The sequence below is a fragment of the Aegilops tauschii genome, chromosome 2 (genome assembly GCF_002575655.3).
Source record: "Aegilops tauschii subsp. strangulata cultivar AL8/78 chromosome 2, Aet v6.0, whole genome shotgun sequence".
Lineage (NCBI taxonomy): Eukaryota > Viridiplantae > Streptophyta > Magnoliopsida > Poales > Poaceae > Aegilops > Aegilops tauschii.
This window is the reverse complement of record NC_053036.3, coordinates 260,100,788-260,121,499: the sequence shown is the minus strand read 5'-3', so window position 1 is coordinate 260,121,499 and position 20,712 is coordinate 260,100,788. Positions and strand designations below refer to the sequence as shown.

Below are 20,712 nucleotides of genomic sequence, written 5' to 3'. Positions count from 1 at the left end.
TGCCCTTGTTAACCATAGCCCTCGGCCCGTCTTCTGTAGAGCGGCGGCGAAGCAACGCAGTGGCTTGCGGCTGGTCCTCCAATTTGACTCCACGAGGCGACGCCATTGAGAGCAGCTCCGCGCGTGCAGCGGCCTTCTCCGGCCACAACCCTCAGCCCCGGCATGGCCGCTTCGCTCACGCGGCAAGCGAGGCCCAGCGCTCAAGTGCGAGCAGAGGTGACGCACGATGCTCCGTGGACCTCGACGCGGACCGGCGGCGCCCGCTGTCATGGCCTCCCGGCACTGGCTCGCCTCCCTGAAGCAGCGAGGCTTCTGGATGGAAGCGCCAACACGCGCGGCGCGAGCACGGCGTCTTCCAGCGTGGCTGCCTGCTGCACGACCGCTCGAAGATGTGCCGTCCATCAGTCCATGGCAGCGCACTCCACCGCTGTTGTTGCCGAGCCTTGCTGCTCTCTTTCTCTCGGCTCACTCACGGACAGAGGCAGGAAAAATGAGACACACTCGACACGAGGATTTTTTTTGGCCGGCACACAAACGCCGCCACGGGCGCACGAAAGCCCAAATCTTTTCCCTCTTTTCAATGGCTACATCACGGCAACTCCACCCTTTGGCTACATCAGGTCTGGGGTTTTTATACCTGCACGTACACATATCTCAGCACGCACGCACGCACACATCACCGGCCTGAACTCACGCCCACTAACTCATTCACACGCAAGTACTAACTATACCACTAAGCTAGCTACATGCATGGCGTCCATATCCATGCGCGCATCAGTTCCTCAACGGCCGGCCACACGACCTGGTAGCTAGCATGCATGCATCTAACTAACTCCACGTATGACCCGGTCGGCCGCTCCACTCTCATGTCAAAGATTATGCCTAACAATTCTCCCTCTAATCTTGACATGGCTAGTCGTCGACCGTCGCCTTGACCATCTCCGTCCGACAATGTGACGTGCCGCCTGCTCGCCGTCATTGGAGTTGTTGCGGCTCCTGTCGTTATCATCGTCACGGCCGTGACCCAGCCCGCGGACCCGACCCGACGCATCGACGCCGGTCGCACCGCCACGGACCCGACCTGGCGCACTGACGCCGGTCGCACCGTGCTCCGTCACGACCTCGGCGACATACGCCGAGCTCCTTCTCCGCCGGCGACACACGCCTAGCGTCCCAATGCGCCCCGCATGTCCCGCACGCACCCGACGCGCCCGACGAGCCCGACCGCATCAGTGCATCCCGCACGTCTCGCGCGCACCCGACGCGTCCGATGAGCCTGACCGCACCAGACGCTCACCGCGCGCCGCCTCCGCGTCCGCCATGGCAGCCGCCAGCGACAAACGCCGGAAGGATGTAGCCGAACTCGAGCACGGACTCAAGCACAACGGCGACATACGCCTCCTCCCAACGTCAACCGCACGCCCGTACGCGCGCTCGCGGTCCCGACGCGCCCGACGCGTCTAGTGCGCACCCATAACACGCACCGGTCGCGCCCGGCTCGCCGCCGCGGCTTATTGCCCTGCACCGCCGCGGCCTCCATGCCGCCATGCAGTGCCTCCATGCCGCCACGCCGTGCTGCGCCGCCGCGCCACTACGCAGCGCCTCCGCGGCCTCCTCACCGTGCCGCCGCAGCCACCGCGGCCTCCTCGCCACGCCGCGCACCTCCATAGACCGACACACGGCCCGGAGCTTCACCGCGCAGCCACCGGCGAACGCCGCCACCGCCAGCACGCCTCCGGCAAGGGGACGCCACCAAAGATGAACCAGCTCTGATACCAAATGTTGTTGCCGAGCCTGGCTGCTCTTTCTCTCAGCTCACTCACGGACAGAGGTAGGAGAAAGGAGACACACTGGACACGAGGATTTTTCCGGCCGGCACACGAACGCCGCCACGGGCGCACGAACGCCCAAATCTTTTCCCTCTTTCCAATGGCTACATCACGGCAACTCCGCCCTTTGGCTACATCAGGTCTGGAGTTTTTATACCTGCGCGTACACATATCCCAGCACACACGCACGCACACATCACCGGCCTGAACTCACGGCCACTAACCCATTCACACGCAAGTACTAACTATACCACTAAGCTAGCTACATGCACGGCGTCCATATCCATGCGCGCATCAGTTCCTCAACGGCCGGCCACACGGTAGCTAGCATGCATGCATCTAACTAACTCCACGTATGACACGGCCGGCCGCTCCACTCTCATGTCAAAGATTATGCCTAACAACCGCGGCTATTGAACGTTAGTTGTATGCATGCACGTATAGCAGTCTGGTAGCGTTGTGACAGCCATGGCCTATTATGTAGCCTACCTCTTCCACGTCTCTTTCTTCCTCTCATCTACTAGCTAGATTATAGAAATTAGTTGAGCACCAAAAACTGCTACTGTTTGTTCTTCGTCTAGCCGTAATGGCCCGCGGCGTTCATGTCGACCTCCTCGGCTGCGTGGGGCTGTGGTTGGCCGCCTTGGTGCTTCGGTTCGTCCTGCTGTTTCGCTTGGTGTATCGGGTCAGCCTGTAGTGGGTGTGTAGCTTGCGGGAGTGGAAAGGTGGTGCACGGCGGGGAGCATGAGCGTGGCATGGAGCAGCTTCTTGAGGAAGGGGGCGACGCGCGCGTCAGCGAGGTGGCCGGTGGTGACCGCACCGGTGGAGGAGATAGCTGGGGAGCAGGGAATAGGAGTATGAGAGGTCGTGTGTGGCTCGAGCTACCCCGCGTGGCTGCCCCGCAACATCTCGTCCGTCCGGGTCGCCGGCGTTCCAGCGCTCCTCGGCAATAGAGCCCTTCTCGCGTCGTCATCGTCAGGAGTTGTTGCTTCTGGTATGCTAGCACCGGAGCTAATGTGATGAGGTACCCCAAGCTCCCTGTCAATCAGTCTCGGCGTGAACTGCAAGACGGCTAGCATGCGACGGCTGCCTCTTCCTTGCTCACTTGGCCGGTGCGGTCTGCCATCCCCGTGCACCGCGTGTGGTGTCACTGGTGTGTGGGTTTGGGCGCGTGGTTGCTGCTTTGTTTGTGTGTGCGTGCGAGCTTCCTGCGTGGCAGCCAGGTTCGTCGCCTCTTGACACCGGTGTCGACCTCACGTGTAAGGTATTCGTTCAATTGGCCCAGCGGAGCCAAGTTCACATGTCGGGCCACCGTCGACCGAGTTTGGTCCCCAAGACCTCCGAAGCATGGTTCGGTGACCTCCGGCACGGCTGCTACTTACGCCACCTCTTTTGAAGCTCCTCTAAGAACTGCCCGTGTTGTATCGTGTTGATTTTTTTGATAGGGTCAGTTAATTGTTTTGGTTTGTGCGATGCTCGATTTCTTACAGGTCGTGATGCTTGGGAGTGGGCGATATGACCATCCTGTACAATCTGCACTATGGGAAGGTCCTCTTGACTGTCCCACTGTTGAAGCTGCACATTGGGCAATACGACCTCCTGTACAGGCTGCACATTGGTAGGCTCTTGGTAAAAAAAAAATCAATTCGGCGAAAATCCTAGACCTACGTAAAAGCTTACGTGTTCATACGTAACTTCCTTCCACCAAAACTAAACGCCTCCCCCACCCCCACCCCCACCCCCCCCCCCCCCCCCGATTTTTAGGGTGGGTCCGGTGCCCTCACTAATATCCAATTAACTGCTGTCAAATCATCCTTTAAGTAAGATACGTAACAATATGCCCGTAGATGTATTAAACTGAAGTTGTATCAATGTCGGTGTACAAAAAGAGGGGCACGCTTTTGTACCCCTTTACCTGTGCACGGGCAGTCGGAGCCGCGCCCACGGTCACACCAAGCAGAACAGGGAAGGTGAGCCAAGGTAAGACCGAAGCCCAAGATAATCAGAGCAACGCCAAGGCCGAGACCACAAGGAGCAGAGGGACGAAGCAGGCTCCCCCGGCAAGATCCTTGTCGGGGCAGCTCGCCCCACGCCAACAGAGCGAGCCACCCTTGAGCCCACGGTCCCCAACGCCATCATCCACGTGGGGGCAGGGCTCGGGAAGGCACCTCTGTGATGGCATGCAGATCTTTGTGAAGACATATTTAAGATCAGATGAGGATTAGAAGACGACGATCCTCGGCAAGATCCTTGCCGAGGAAGGCCACCAGACCCCCGGCAAGGCCCTTGCCGGGGACGACAGCGCGCCACGGCAAGACCCTTGCCGGGCCACCCGGCAAGGCCCTCACCAAGGACGCCAGCAGGGCCACCGCCAAGCCCACGCCAACCAAGCTTCCACCGCCGTTCACATGCAGCTGCCAGCCCAACCAGCTGGGCGGGCACCTGCGTGGCAACATGCAGCCCCCAGGCCAACTCATCGAGCGCCTGCGTGGCGGCATGCAGATCTTCGTGAAGGCTCCACCACCGCGCCACCTCAGCTGCCTGCCTGCCTACATGGCGCCGCACGCATCGCTGGCCAAGGCGCGTGTCGAAGTAAGGAGGAGCGGCGACGGACGGGACGGGCCTCGCCCCCGTCCCCGATAAAGCAGGGGGACACCTAAGCTACGCATTAAATGTATCTTGTCCTGTAATACGAGCGATAAGCTCAGGGCACTATGCGCCTTTCCGCCTCCTGTGTGCCACTATGGCAGCCCTTTCGACTATAAAAGGAGGCCCATGGCATACTGGAGAAGGATTCGGCTCTTTCGAACCACACACTCACCACATCTAGTTCAAGAGTTCAAGAACTCTCTCAAATACACCCACTAAAGCAGGACTAGGGTTTTACGCATCCTCGCGGTCCGAACCTGGGTAAACGCTCCTTGTGCTGGCTACTGATCCTGCTCTTCTTGCAACCCTGCGCCCCGGCAACCGTAGTAGGGATTCTTGTGATCCCATAGGTGTCGTTTCCCCTGACATCTTTGGCGCGCCAGGTAGGGGGCGCAATTGTGAGAATCTGGTCTAGTAGTTAGTCTAGCAGTTCTTCATCGCCATGGCTCCTAAGAAGAAGACGGCCACGGCGATCGGCTCGTTGGGAGCCGAACGGGTTCCGCATCCGCAAGATGAAGGGGTTCCGCATAGAGCCCTGTTCGTCATCCGCAAGATGAAGGGGTTCAGCACGCTCGCCGGAGCGCTGGCGAAAATGGCACGCAGCCGCTGGGTCGTAACGGAGCTCCTTCTAACGTAGTTAGAAGTCGAAGCGCGCCGCGATCCATACAGCTGCCGCCGCCGCCCATGCCAGCGGAAACTTTGGCGCGCGCGCATGTGCTCCTCGACTTCCCTCCTGCTGCGGAGAAGCTCAACGAGTGGAGGGATACCATCCGGAGCCTCGTCGCCATCACAAACAAAGACGATCCGCGACCGGCGGGGCCCTCGGGTCGGCGCTCCACCGAGCCACCACATGCTGGCGCTGGGAGGACCGGGGGAGCTGCGGCCATGGTGCACTCTCCTCCTCCTTGCCAGCCGCCGCGGCGTCGGCCCGTCGTGACGACGTCTGTGATAACATCTCCATAGCGTCGTCCGACCCGCGGACCCTCTGCGACCAGCGCCAGGTCCTTCGGGAGTGAGCTCACGAAGACGCTCGAACCACCGTCGAGCGCCGGCGCGAAACGCGCCACCATTCAGACAAGCGGGCGGGACCCGCTATGGACCACCCGGCACCGGGGGGCCCCGGCGGCCTATCTTACGAGGTGGGTTGTCCGGCCTTTACCCGTGAGCTGCGGCAGTTCCAGTGGCCGTCCCACCGCACGTTCAAGCCCAACGTTGGCGAGAAGTACACTAGCAAGACCAATCCGTCCGAGTTCCTCAGCATCTACACCATCGCGATGCAGGCTGCTTGAGCTCGCGACGACAAGGTGCTCGCCAACTATTTCCCGCTGGCGCTGAAGCCCAATGTGATGTCTTGGTTGATGCACCTGCCGGTGGATTCCATTTCTTCTTGGTCGGATCTGTGCCATGAGTTCGTTGGCGCCTTCACAGGAGGCCACCAAGCTCATGGCCAGGCCAGTGATCTGCATATCATTCCCCAGAAGGAAGGGAAAACCCTGTGCAAGTACATCCAGAGATTCAGCCGGGTGTAGTACAACATCCCCGACGTTCATCCTGCCGCTGTGATCAGCGTGTTCCACCAGAACATGCGCAACCGCAAGATGCGCGAAGAGCTGGCGATGACCAAAGTTAAGGATATGGCCGAGCTCTACGTTCTGGCCGATAGGTGCGCTCGGGCTGAAGAGGGAAGGAAGTACCCCGGCGAAGACGCCGGCGCGGAAACCGACTCTACCGATGAAGACGCCGCCATCCCGACGAAGAAAGGCCGGCGTCGCAACAGGAAACGCAAAGGCAAGGCCGTGCTTGCCGTTGAGGGATCTAACGATACTGGTGCCGGCAAGAAGGTCAAGGCAGACGCCCCCGGCAAGGAGATTGCCGGGTGCGCTACCTGCCGGGCCTTGGAGGCTACCGACAAGCCAGGAAGCTCCGGCAAGCAATACTGCAAGATCCACCGCACCAAGGGCCACGACCTCCAGAACTGCCGACAAGTCGAGCTGCTTGCTGAGAAGCAAAAAGCTGAGTATGAGAGGCAGGACAAGGAGAAGGACTAGGGTGGTGCTGAGGGATCCGGCAAGAAGCGTGGCAGCCAAGGAAGCCGCCCCGGCAAGGACAACCAGCAAGAGAGGCCCGCCCGGGGCCGTGACAAGAAACAAGAAGACGATGACCATGACGAGGACGACGAGTCTGGTGAGCAATGGTTCCAGAAGGCTACAGAGGCCATATGCGTCGGTGGCGCCTTGCTGCATACCTCTCACTGCCAGCTCAAGCAGTGGGCGCGTGAGATTACAGCAACGGAGTCGTCGTTCGACGCTCAGAAGCTGCTAAAGTGGTCCAGCACGCCCCTCATCTTTGACGCCGAGGACCACCCTGACCGCACTACCGCGGTCGGGTGTTTGCCATTGTTGGTCTCACCAACGATACGCAACCTCAGGGTGAACAAGATGTTGGTTGACGGCGGGGCTGGCCTGAACCTGATCTCGCCTGTCGTGATCAAAAGATTGCAAATCCCTGATGGAGACCTCGAGGAAACGGGCACGTTTCAAGGGGTCAATCCGGGGAGGAGCCAGCCGAAGGGGAAGGTCACACTGCCCGTGACGTTTGGAGGAGAGTTGAACTACAGGACGGAGAGGATCATCTTCGACGTGGCCGAGATCCCCTTGCCCTACAACGAGATCCTCGGCCGCCCGGCACTAGCCAAGTTCATGGCGGCATCACACTACGCCTACAACATGCTAAAGATGCCCGGGCCGTTGACCATCATCTCCGTCCCCTCCGACAAGGACGCGTTGATCTGCGCCGATCAACTCTACCGAGAAGCAATTGCAGCAGCTGCCGTCAAGGCACCTACTCCTGCCGCTGAAGGCCCGGGAGGGAAGAAGAAGCCCGGCAAGACCTCTCGCGCCCACTCCAGCAAGCGCACCTCCTCGGAGTGTTGTGCTACCGTCGAGGACGTGCCAGAGAGCTCTACCGACAAGAGCAAGAGATCCAGGGTCGAGCCGCCGCAGACCAAGAAGGTGCCCGTCAGGGAGGATGGCACGGGAGGGGCTTTCACCATAGGCTCCACCCTCGACAGCAAATAGGAAGGCGCGCTCGTCACCTTCCTGCGGGCGAATGTCGACGTGTTTGCGTGGAAAGCATCCGACATCCCCGGTGTTCCCAGGGAGGTGATTGAGCACCACCTAGCTGTCTGCCCCCACGCGCGGCCCGTCAAGCAGAAGGTCAGAAAGCAGGCTCTGGAGAGGCAGGAGTTCATCACAGAGGAGATCAGGAAGTTGGAAGCGGCAGGTTTGGTGAGAGGAGTGCTCCACCCGACGTGGTTGGCCAATCCGGTAGTGGTGCGCAAGGCGAATGGGAAGTGGAGACTGTGTATTGATTACAAAGATATCAATAAGGCTTGTCCTAAGGACCCCTTCCCGTTGCCGCGCATCGACCAGATTGTTGACTCCACAGCCGGGTGTGATCTGTTATCATTCCTCAACGCCTACTCGGGCTACCACCAGATCTTCATGACAAGAGAGGATGAAGAAAAGATAGCATTCATCACCCCATGTGGTACGTATTGCTTTTTACAGATGCCTTTCGGGTTGAAGAGTGCTGGCTCAACGTTCGCAATAGCAGTCCAAATTGGTTTTGAACCTCAGCTCCATAGAAATATGGAAGCATACATGGATGACATAGTGGTCAAAACCAAGGACGGGCCAACTCTTGTGCAAGATCTGGAAGAGACATTTGCTAACCTGCGCAAGATCAACCTCAAGCTGAACCCTGAGAAGTGTGTCTTCGGCGTTCCATCCGGCAAGCTTCTCGGGTTCTTTGTGTCGCAGCGCGGGATCGAGGCAAACCCAGACAAGATCAAGGCTATTGAGCAGATTGAGGCGCCCAAGCGGATCAAGGATGTGCGTCGGCTCACCGGCTGCGTTGCCGCCATGAGCCGATTCATCTCCAAGTCCGCCGAGCGCGCCCTTCCCTTCTTCAAAATCTTGAAGAAGGCAGGCCCAATGGAGTGGACCCTAGAAGCCGAGGCAGCATTGCAGGATCTGAAGAAATACCTTTCCTCCACGCCAATACTAGTTGCACCTAAACCACAAGAGTCGTTGCTGCTGTATCTGTCGGCGACGAATCAAGTGGTCAGCGCCGCGCTAGCGGCACAGAGGGAGGTCAACGAGGAGGCAGTGACGGCGGCAGAACCAGCGGATGGCAAGCCCAAAATTCCCCCGGCAGGGCCTGGTGCCGGCAAGGCGAGGCCCCCGGCAGAGTCTGATGCCACCGAGGCAGTGCCCGCGTAGTCAAGTGAGGTGGTTCAAAAGAATAAGATGATGTAGCACCCGGTTTACTTTGTCAGCTCCCTCTTGCAGGGAGCTAGATCGAGGTACTTCGGTGTGCAGAAATTGCTCTTCGGCCTCCTTATGGCCTCGGGGAAGCTGCGTCATTACTTCCAAGCCCACGAGATCACTGTCATCACCCGCCTCCCATTACAACGGATACTGCATAACCCAGATGCGACTGGAAGGATTGTAGAATGGGCCTTGGAGTTGTCAAGCTTTGGTTTAAAGTTTGAAAGTACCTCGACAATTCAGAGCAGAGTCTTGGCGGAGTTCATTGCAGAATGGACCTCGACGCCTGACAAAGAAATCCAGGAGACCACTCTTCCCGGCAAGGAAGCAGACCGAGACTGGATCATGTACTTTGATGGGGCTTTCTCGCTGCAAGGCGCCGGTGCCGGTGTGCTGGTCGTCGCACCCACCGGAGAGCACCTCAAGTACGTGATCCAGATGCACTTCCCCAGGGAGATGTCCACCAACAACACTGCTCAGTACGAGGGATTGCTTGCCGGTCTCAGGATCGCGGCAGACCTCGGGGTTAAGAAGCTCATCGTCAGGGTGACTCGCAGCTCGTTGTCAGACAGGTCAACAAGGATTATCAGAGCCCATTGATGGAAGCTTATGTAGATGAGGTGAGGAAGCTGGAGGAACGTTTTGACGGTATCCAAGCGGAGCACGTCCCTCGAGCGGAGAACGACATCGCCGATTACCTGTCAAAGCGTGCCGCATTCAAGCTACCTATGGAACCAGGTACCTTTTTGCTCCGGTTAACTCAACCATCCGTCGAACCATCAGTGGGGCAGAACAAGCGGAGAAAATCAGGTCCCGACAAGTACTTTCCTACCGAACCCTCTGGGGCTGCCAGCAAGGGTGCTGCCGCGGACGCTGAGCCTGCCCAAGAGCAACTGGCTCCGGCAGGGCGTCAAGCCCTGGCCGTAGAGACAGCCGCTCCCATGGCGGAAGAAATGCATTTGGTCCTTACCGTCGAGCCCCAGGCTCCAGCATGGGCGCAGCATACCGTCCAATTCCTCCAAATAGGGGAGCTTCCTGAGGAGCAGGAAGAAGCAGAAAAAGTAGCCCGCCGGTCCGCCCTGTACCAGTTCGTCGATGACGTCCTATACAAGAGAAGTTCAAACGGTGTGAAATTGAAGTGCATCCCCCGGGAGGAAGGACTGGAGCTGTTGGCGGAGATACATGGAGGCATATGTGGCTCCCACATAGGGTCGAGGGCCCTTGCCGGGAAGGCATTCCGGCAAGGTTTCTTCTAGCCCACCGCCCTCCAGGTTGCGACGGCACTAGTAACCAAGTGTGAAGCGTGTCAGTTCCATTCAAAGAAGCTTCATCAACTAGCTCAAGCCCTTCAAACGATCCCTCTCTCCTGGCCATTCTCGGTCTGGGGGCTCGATATACTGGGCCCTTTCCTCTGCGCTGTCGGGGGCTTTGAGTACTTGTACGTTGCGATCGGCAAGTTCACAAAGTGGCCGGAGGTGGAAGCAGTGAGAAAGGTGACTGCTCAATCAGCTATCAAGTTTTTCAAGGGACTGGTCTGCCGTTTTGGTGTGCCAAACAGAGTCATCACCGACAACGGCACGCAGTTCACGAGCCACACCTTCATGCAATATATTCAAGACCTCGGCAGCAAGGTCTGTTTTGCTTTCGTGGCAAACCCACGGAGCAACGGCCAAGCGGAGAGGCAAATTCTGAAGTGTTGCGAGGCCTAAGGACAAAGACTTTTGACAAGCTGTGCAAGAGCGGAAGGCGCTGGATTGATGAATTACTGGCGGTTCTTTGGTCGATCAGGACGACGCCAAATCGAGCCACCAGCCAGACACCTTTTGCCCTGGTATACGGGGCAGAAGCAGTTCTCCCCACGGAACTCATATACGGGTCACCTCGAGCTCGCTTATGATGAGCTTGAGCAAGAGCAGTTGCGCCAAGATGACGCAACGCTCCTTGAGGAAGATCGTCTTCGGGCGGCTGTGAGAGCAGCGCACTACCAGCAAGCCTTGCGCCGCTACCATAGCTGCAAGGTTCATGCCCGAAGCTTTGAGGAAGGCGACCTTGTTCTTCGGCGCGTTCAGTCGGCCAAGAATTCCAACAGGTTGACGCCAAAGTGGGAAGGCCCTTCGGGTAATACGAGTCACCAGGCCTGGCGCAGTCCGCCTGGAGACCGAAGATGCTGCCCCAATGAGCAACTCCTGGACAACTCCTGGAACATAGAGCATCTTCGCAAGTTTTACCCGTAAGGCGCGGCTTGCCGGGCCTCCCGGCAAGCCACCTTTTGTACAAGCCTTGCCGACAAGGCATGTAACCCTTTGTACAAAGCCAGGCGCAGACCCTGAGCATAAATAAATGAAGCGCTGGCACCCTAAGTTATAGCATGCATGCTAGGTCGAGTCTCTTCCTTGGTTAGGGTTGATAGTGCTTAGCGGCGACTAACCCTTAGCCTAGAGGTCGAGTGTGCGTCAATCTGTTTCTTTCCTGTCCTCCTTTGGTTCGCAGGGCACATGAGCACTTCTGCTGAGCTACTTGGAAGAAGGGAAACGGACCGGCGTCCCGACCCCGGCAAACCAGAGTTGCCGGGGGCTGCAAGCACGAGGATCCAACCGCGGCAAGACAAGGTTGCCGGAGGCTGCAGATCCAGATAAGTCTTTCATCCTCTATCATGCATTTCGGAACGGAACTGGGATATGTGAAACCTCGTTTTATTTCTAGGCCACCGTGCTCCCCTTTTCTATACCCAAGAATTATCTCCTGGGCCCAGATTTGGTTGTAGCCGCGGTGGCAAGGAAGTAGAACAAGGAGCCTAAGCCCGATTCACCCCTGCCTCCACCAAGGGCGCGAGAATGGTCGAGCGAAGTAGGGGGACGGCAAGGCCTATTGCCGGGTGAAAACGTTTATCTTAAATTATAACAAGGATTCGTTCCTTGTCGCGGGGTCTGCCCACGAACGAAAAACCCGGCAAACATCCTTTTTTCACTAAATGCATCCCACAACAGGTACAGTCCGTACGGAATGAAAAACGTGAACAAAGGGGATTACAAGCTTTAAGTTCAACAAGGCCCGAAGGCTTACAGATTAAAAAAGAGATAAGGTGCCCGTGATCCCTTTCTTGTCCCTCTCCTCAGGAGGCAGGTCAAGGAGGTGAGAGGACAAAAGGGGCGCCTAGGCGAGCTACGAGCAGCAGAAAGCACCAAGAGAACACCTCGGTGGCCGCCCATGGGCAGGCCGGTGATGACTGTGCCGGGAAAGGAGCTGGAAGACGAGGCGGCAGGACCGGCGGTACGCGACGAAGGTGTCGGTGCCCGCGTACTCCGAGTTGACGGCCTTGCCGCCCGCCCTCTTCCTCTTCCGCAGCCTCCCGACGCCAGCCGACCAAGGAGACGGCCCCGAGAAGTTCGAGGAGTTGGCCCCACCCCCAGCAAAACCCTGCCGGAGGAGCGGCCAGGTGCAGATGTTGCTGCTGCCGCACCCGCCCAGGCGCGGGGCGTCCGATGCCTAGTCGGACTCATCCTCGTCATCTGCCCCGCTGTCCTCCTCATCACTATCGCTCGAGGAAGAGCTTCCATCGTCAGAATCTCCATCGGAGGAGCTCTCCACGCAGCACTTCAGGAGAGTCCCGAAGTCTCCGAAGACCTTGACGGAGAGCAGGCCGTCCTCCATCAATTTGAAGTAGAGGACGAGCCCCGCCGTCAGGCTGTGGATGCGACTGAACGTCTTCCACCCACGACGGAGGTACATGACCCGAGGAGCCGGGAAGTCGACGTCGACCCGCGTGCCCCCATTCCCACAACCCCTCATGTGCAATCTGAGGGATTGGGGCCGGTCACGCTTCATCTCCCGAGCAAACGGGGCGGGAAGACGGAGACGGCGACGCGGAGGCCGGCGCAGCCTAATGAAGAACTCGCGGGGCTGGTCTCTGACATGGCCTTCCATCGGGAACGGCACCATTGGCGGGGGCGAAGCCGGCGCGCCACCCCGTCCTCCTCTTCCTCGAGCACTACGACCTCTGCCCCGGCCTCGCCCACGGCCTCGCCCCCTCCCCCTTCCCCTCGCGGCCGGTTCCACCGCCACGGGCTCAGGAGGAGGAGGGACACGCTATCGAGCGGCGACCCTCGCCGCCACCGTCGAGGGACCCGGGTTCCCTTTCTCCATGGCGAATGAAAGGAAGAAGCAGAAGCAAGAGGAGATAGATGACAGAAGAATGCGGGACGCCATCCCCCCTTCCCCCTCTTTATAAAGGGGCGGGGTCGGGGCTCGGCCGCCCCGCTCGGCCAATCCAGCCACCAGAGGCGCAGGGAATCAGGACCGACCCGCTGCCCCAACCAGCGACGGCCCGATTTCCCGCCTCCACCGCTTGCCACCCCAGGCGCATGAAGGACGCGTGGCGGACGTGCAGAACTGAGGGGACGGGTGAAGCCACCTCTCCCCACCCCGTGATCTTGGGGAGTGGACGCCTTGAAGACCGCGACCCAGCCCCGTTCAGTAAATGAGCCGCGCCTCCACGCCTCCCTCTTTTTACAGGGAAGGCGCGAGCCGCCTCTTTACTGCGATATGACGCATGTATGTGGAAACCGCCCCGCGCATGCTGCCCACGTCACGCACAGCCCTCCACGCCGCGCCGGGCGCGCGGGTCGTGGGAAGCGCAGCGCGCGAAAAGTCTTACCACGGTAAAAACCGCCCCGCCTGCCCGCGCACCGTTTTGGGCCTGGCCCAACAACGTGTCGCGCTTATGTGTGGCCCAGGCCCGGGGGCTCCTGTCGGTGTACAAAAAGAGGGGCACGCTTTTGTACCCTTTACCTGTGCACGGGCAGTCGGAGCCGCGCCCACGGTCACACCAAGCAGAACAGGGGAGGTGAGCCAAGGTAAGACCGAAGCCCAAGATAATCAGAGCAACGCCAAGGCCGAGACCACAAGGAGCAGAGGGACGAAGCAGGCTCCCCCGGCAAGACCCTTGCCGGGGCAGCCTCAGCAGCCCCGGCAAGACCCTTGCCGGGGCAGCTCGCCCCACGCCAACAGAGCGAGCCACCCTTGAGCCCACGGTCCCCAACGCCATCATCCACGTGGGGCCAGGGCTCGGGAAGGCACCTCTGTGGTGGCATGCAGATCTTTGTGAAGACATATTCAAGATCAGATGAGGATTAGAAGACGACAATCCTCGGCAAGATCCTTGCCGAGGAAGGCCACCAGACCCCCGGCAAGGCCCTTGCCGGGGACGACAGCGCGCCACGGCAAGACCCTTGCCGGGCCACCCGGCAAGGCCCTCACCAAGGACGCCAGCAGGGCCACCGCCAAGCCCACGCCAACCAAGCTTCCACCGCCGTTCACATGCAGCTGCCAGCCCAACCAGCTGGGCAGGCACCTGCGTGGCAACATGCAGCCCCCAGGCCAACTCATCGAGCGCCTGCGTGGCGGCATGCAGATCTTCGTGAAGGTTCCACCACCGCGCCACCTCAGCTGCCTGCCTGCCTACATGGCGCCGCACGCATCGTTGGCCAAGGCGCGTGTCGAAGCAAGGAAGAGCGGCGACGGACGGGACGGGCCTCGCCCCCGTCCCCGATAAAGCAGGGGGGCACCTAAGCTACGCATTAAATGCGTCTTGTCCTTAATACGAGCGATAAGCTCAGGGCACTGTGCGCCTTTCCACCTCTTGTGTGCCACTGTGGCAACCCCTTCCGACTATAAAAAGAGGCCCATGGCATACTGGAGAAGGATTCGGCTCTTTCGAACCACACACTCACCACAGCTAGTTCGAGAGCTCAAGAACTCTCTGAAATACACCCACTAAAGCAGGACTAGGGTTTTACGCATCCTCGCGGCCCGAACCTGGGTAAACGCTCTTTGTGCTGGCTACTGATCCTGCTCTTCTTGCAACCCTGCGGCCCGGCAACCGTAGTAGGGATTCTTGTGATCCCATAGGTGTCGTTTCCCCCGACAATCAAAGGCCTAGGCCTTACTGATGTGATAGATTGTTATTGAGGCGAGGCAAGAGTTAATGATGTTGATGTAGTTGAAGAAATGCATTCCTTCCATGTGTGCATGCATGTATTTTTATCTCTTTGACATCGTAATGTGTATTGCATGTTCATTTCCTAATTAGTACGGTTGACAGTCTAGTGAATCTTTATAATAAATTATAAAGTAATATGAGCTTGAAGTTCTTCACTACTTCAAAGAGAACAAAAATCTTTTCAATACTTATTTTATATTACATATGATGAAGGTTCAGTCAGCTAATAGTGAATCGATTTATTTTATATGACATGCGGTGAAGGTTCCGTCAGCTAGCAATAGAGGCAATTGATATTTTCGCGCAAAAAAGAAGAAGGCAATTAACATTAATGTATAAATTCAAGTAAACATGCACTTGGTCACATCACGCTGCACCAACCATGGTCACATCCATGCAGCCATGCAAAAAATGTCTCACATCCCACAGAATTCACTAGGTGCACCAACATGTTACACCCCGCAGATCCCCCATAAAGTCACACGTGTCAATACTTTATTAATTGTTTCGAGCTGCAAAAAGAATTCCAGTATGTTATATGAAGAAGACTGGTAATGATTAAAAAAGTATGCCGGTTACTTTAATAACTGTACTAATAGGGTTGTGTACACATTACTAGCCTCTTTGTCTTGAAACAATTTCGTTGCTTTCATTATCTTATGTTTTTAACGAAGAAAGGTCCTTCCGTGCAAGATGAACAGTACCAAACAATGCAGAAATATCAGGCTTTTGATGCCGCGGAGAGAACCTTATTTTCCACACATGAGTGGGCCCACCTGAAGCAATGTCAATTCAACATGGCGCACCAACAAGTCACCGCCAAGCAGAAAGAATTCACAAGACCAACATATTATCAAACATATGTGAGAACGTTTCATATTCATATACCATTGCATATGTACTCATATATAGTCTCCTCATATTGGTCCAAAGCTACCACAGGACGCTTTCAAGAGTTTCCACAAGCTCTTTACTACTTCATCACTAGCACTACTTTGGCAGATGTCCGTACAAGAATGATATGGATTATCATAGATCATGAAATCAACAATTTTGGGGCGTAGTATTGAAATGTAGTTTCTACTGTATGAAATGTATCCCATATTTTATGTAAGAAAAATCTCGCTTTTCAAGATCCCTTGTCATCTAGCATAATTTCACTATGAGATACTCCATCAAAGTTCTCCATCATTATATACACAACCAATCCAGTTACACATCAGACTTAAATAAAAGGAAAAAAAAGCTATGGTTCCATAAACTCGACCAATCCAGTTATACATCAATGATTCTTGAACACCCGAGCAAAGAAAAGATGGTCAAACTAGCAACCAATCAAACAACTGAAAAATTAACAACACATGAGTATTTCCCTTACCACGTATGAAATCTCAACATCAATGGTGCGCGGCGCCGCGCGGGTACGGCTAGTTATTGCTAGGAGGGTTTGATTCCATGTATTTTATGACATCTCTAGCGGGAGGGAGGCTCGGTCAACAGATAGATAAAGGGGAGGCGAATAACGAACAAAACCAAAATGTATCATTCATATGCAAAATACTCCCTCCGTCCCATAATATAAGAGCGTTTTTGACACTACACTAGTATAAAAAACGCTCTTATATTATGGGACGGAGGGAGTATCTATTAAAAAGCAGGGGGGAAACTTTGAGGTACCGCGTACAAGAAAGCGTTTTTTCTGTACCACCTCTTGGTAACATGGTAAATTCATTTTGAACTTGTAGCAATCAGTCTGACACACACATTCCGTTCTTGTCAACCAACTGGCATTTACATATGCATACCTATCGCCACTCATAATCCCCTCTCCCAGAACCTCGGAAATGATCCAATGCGCGTGAAGCAACATGCATCTCTGTTCTTAACTATTCATTTATTTTTTGCACCACTAATTGGCCTTCATTTGAGCCTAACATCTCGCAAAACCAGGCCATGCTACCCTCGCCGTACCTCTGGTCCAGTCTGTCCTCTAGCCGTCCAGCCTGCCTCCACAACATGGCCTCGATCTCACCAAGCTCCGCAACATCCTGCTATCGCCCCATCTTGAAGCTCTACGTCATCCTACAGTTGTTGCACACGAGAGGGTCGACACTCAGCACCCAGGCCGAACTGACTGACCGCCGTCCTGCTCGAAGATACATTCAAGTTCCTCTACCTCAACCCTGCCCTGACATCCAACGTCCAGGTTGTCCTTCATTCCTCATAGCACCGTTGTCAGTGTGTTTGACTACAGCCGTGGCTTTAATCCAGCGAGACGCGCATGACAGGCATGGCTCTGCTCCGGCAAACAACGACGGCGATCACTCTGGCAGTGCGACGCAGCAGCTCCTAACGGCTCACAAATGGCAGGTTGATGCTTCACCTATGGACAACACCTCTGGCTGCAGCTGTGTATCAGTGATCACCACGCGAATCTCTCAAACTGGGAGGAGCCATCCTGTAGCAATGGTGACAGGGATGCTGAGTCGGTCGCCCGACCATAATAAAGAATATATATGGAGACAAAGGACAAAACTTATATACATGTTATTATGTGAACTTGCAATCACTTTCATTATACCTCCAACAGTTCAACCATTTGTTGCTGATACAAAACTCTGTTTTATGAAAAAGCTGGGCTGACCTCTGTGTTATGAGGAGACAAGTTCTAACACTATAATAAAATAAACTCAAATAGTTTCTCTTCCTTGCATATTTTCTCCTGGCAGTCATGGTGTCTCCTAAACCACCATCTCACTTCAAAAAGACAAATTGGCATATCTCTACTCTAACATAACTTGGGAACACTATCAAGTACAGTACGTTTGAAGGAACTCCACTTGTGCGGGTGTGTGTGTGCGTGTGCGGGTGTGTGTGTGTGTGTGTGTGTGTGTGTGTGCGTGCGTGTGTGTGTGTGTTTTAACAAACAATTCAGTTTTAAGGAGACATCAATAAATCTGGGTTGCACTCATTTTAATATACAACAAGCAATAAAATGCAAAGTGTGCAACAATGTAGCTTCTTAATCACGCCTCCAATAATTACTAAACTCTTGGCGACAACTGCATCTCTAAGTAGTAATGATCCTGAAGAATAAATGCCTCAGGGAACTTAGAGAGAAATCAACAATAGGTCTGCAACCATTGAAGTGAAATATATGGCAGCTTGATGGGAAATTGTTATTTTCCTTTCCTACTATGATTTCCTTATCTCCACATGTGAGAGGGAATGTATCCTATCATCACTGAAATTAGAAAATGCAAGAAGTTTTTGTTAGATGCAATTTCACTTCCAACAATGTGAACCTGACCATCTCTGAGAAGCGGCGGAACTACAAAAATAAAGCTGGGAAGGGAAGTCTGAAAGGGAGCACACATAGGCGGTGTCGTAGATGTCGTGGAGGCCCAGGTGCTCAATTAATTGTATCTCGGTCTCTGCTCACTACAACACTGAGTACACCTAAATTTTTATGTCTGCACTCAGATTTTGTGTTTACTCTTGCTAATTGTAGGAAATCAACACCGAGCAAGGCATTACTTCCCTGGCAGTTTCTCTAACTTGATCAAAATAGTAAACATGGTATTGAGGAGCTGTCTACACAAAAAGATTAAGGATAAATATTATTATAGAGCTCGGAGAACAATAAGTAGTATGATCTAAATTTACAAAAAAAACTATGTGGTCAAATATGTTTACTTTCTCAAGAAATAATTGAGGGATCACAGCTACTTCTCAAAGGCATTGGTATTGGGATTTCAATGTGTTTTTGTTGCACATTCTCAGATAAAATTTGCATTCCTATCGATCTGATTTGAGACTAGAATTGATGATGGTTGGCAATTTGGAAGTGTGTTGAAGGCACATTCTCAAAGAAAATGCAATTCTTTCCTGAAGGAAAAATGGACAAAGCACATCGATCCGCAAAACCATGTCTAAAGTATGATGTTCTTGCCACACCGAATTAGCTTCTTAAAAAATCACATGTTGACATGTGTGTGAGAAGGAGAGGCACATACCTTGCCAGTGTGCTTCTGATGCAATTGAAGCGTAGTTCTCGTCCATCCAGCACCACTCGTTCCTGATCCGCCAGTGTGCTCCTGATTCACTCTCCCCAATATACTTGTTCAACAGCTCAGGAAAAGGTAACATCTCAACATTCTATACAAAAAAGAAATCTAGCATTAATAATATGACAATCTCAAAACCAATTGCCATTTGTGTCTTTCCATAGCCTGAAGGTCCAAACAGCAGAAACCAACTTGCAAGTTCACTCAAATCCTTCAAAGGCAGACAAAAAAAAGGGGAGCATGAAAACAATTATGAATACTTAGTATTTTAAGCATTCAGGTGCCCTGCTACAACTTATAAAATGCATATAAGAAGCACAAATGTCTATAGACCACCTTTAGGACGAATTCAGAGGTCACTTAAACTTTTAAACTACTAATCACTGTGATGACCAGATAACACAACAAACAGAAGAACATGGCGCATAACACAACTTATGTGATTACCTTGTAAACATTGGGGTGCTTTATACAGTGAAGAATGCACCAGTCAATTTGTTTCTTCAACAAATCAAGACCACCAACATTCTCCAGTGTGACATCACGCACATTAGAAAATCAGCTCATGATTACCTTGTAAACTTTACTCCAAGGATGTCTCGGCTGCCTTTTTTGCCAGCCACAGACGCAACCATAGTCGTAGTTGCTGCATCTAACATCATGTCATGGCAGGGCACCTCCACATTGACCGAGATCTCAAACTGCTGGACAGTGCTTGAACAGACATTTCACCTAGATGGCACCAAGATTTCACAATCTACATTTCACGCCAGAAAACAAACAATGATTGTTAGTTTCCATTTCCAGTTTGCAAAACATAAGCTTAAATGGGAAGAATATATCTCCCAGTTTGCAAGGTGCAGTCCATTAATCAATCTTCTATACTATTTATATTGAACATGTAGTGGTCAAGAACACTAAATTCAATCTCGGTAAAAAAAATGAAAACTGAAATTCCATTGACATCCATTGTTCCATGATGGACTTTACACGTATGTTCAACAACAAAGACTCCCCTCAACTCAGCTCGACTCAACATTATCTAAACTATGGAGCGGAGCACAAACAAGTAGGCAGATAGAGAAGTAGAGTCATGTACCTGCACCCCTTGGCCGTGGCACACACGAGCTCGTCCTCGGTCGGGTGCACCGCGACGTCGTCTGGATCCCCCCGGGCACAATCCTCGCCTGGAACTCAAAACTCAAAACACATGGAGAAAGAGGCACACCCGGGTGAACCCACGATTGAATTCGAGGCAAAAAAGGTGTCGGGTAGCGACCCACCAGGGCTCCTCGGGGAGTGGCGCCGGGGAGGATTTGGGGACATGGGCGGGGCGAGGAGGAAGGAGCAGTACCCACCAGGGGCTCATGTGAGAGTGGCGTCGGCGCGGATTTGGGGACGGGGGAGGGGCGAGGTGGGAGGGGCAGCATCGGTGGGCGTGGGTGGGAGTGGCGTCGGGACAGTGTGCGGGAAAGCGGCGAAGGGACTGGGGATACGGTGGGGATACGGGGGAGGGTGAAGCCAATCCACCGGAGGGCAGGATCTCCTGTCGCCGGAGATCATATGTGGCGGCGGCGGGTGCAGGAGACCTAGCCCTCGCTCAAGAGTCAGAGAAGGGGTGGGCAGTTTGTTTGTTTTTTTCATGGTAATACGTGTCTCATTTATATAGAATAAAGATAGAGTTACAAGGCACGTAAGCACCGACCATATAAGACTGAAAAGATAGGAAAATCCTATACAAAATATCAACGTCTGTCCCTCTCCTTCGACACCACCGAAGCGGCCAGCAAAGGGTAAAAAGACATATCACCTCTTCACTCAAGCTCGACGCGGCTCCA

The 20,712-nt window shown here is 54.5% G+C and overlaps 1 long non-coding RNA gene across 1 annotated transcript; it reads right to left on the bottom strand.

Moving 5' to 3' along the window:
• Positions 1-16,474: 16,474 nt before the first annotated feature.
• On the bottom strand, positions 16,475-20,472 carry LOC109743991 (uncharacterized). Its single transcript, XR_012202437.1, has 5 exons — positions 20,158-20,472; positions 19,974-20,061; positions 19,448-19,631; positions 18,824-18,965; positions 16,475-17,265 (listed from the first exon to the last, which is right to left on the bottom strand). It is a non-coding gene; the product is annotated as an uncharacterized lncRNA (long non-coding RNA).
• Positions 20,473-20,712: the final 240 nt, after the last annotated feature.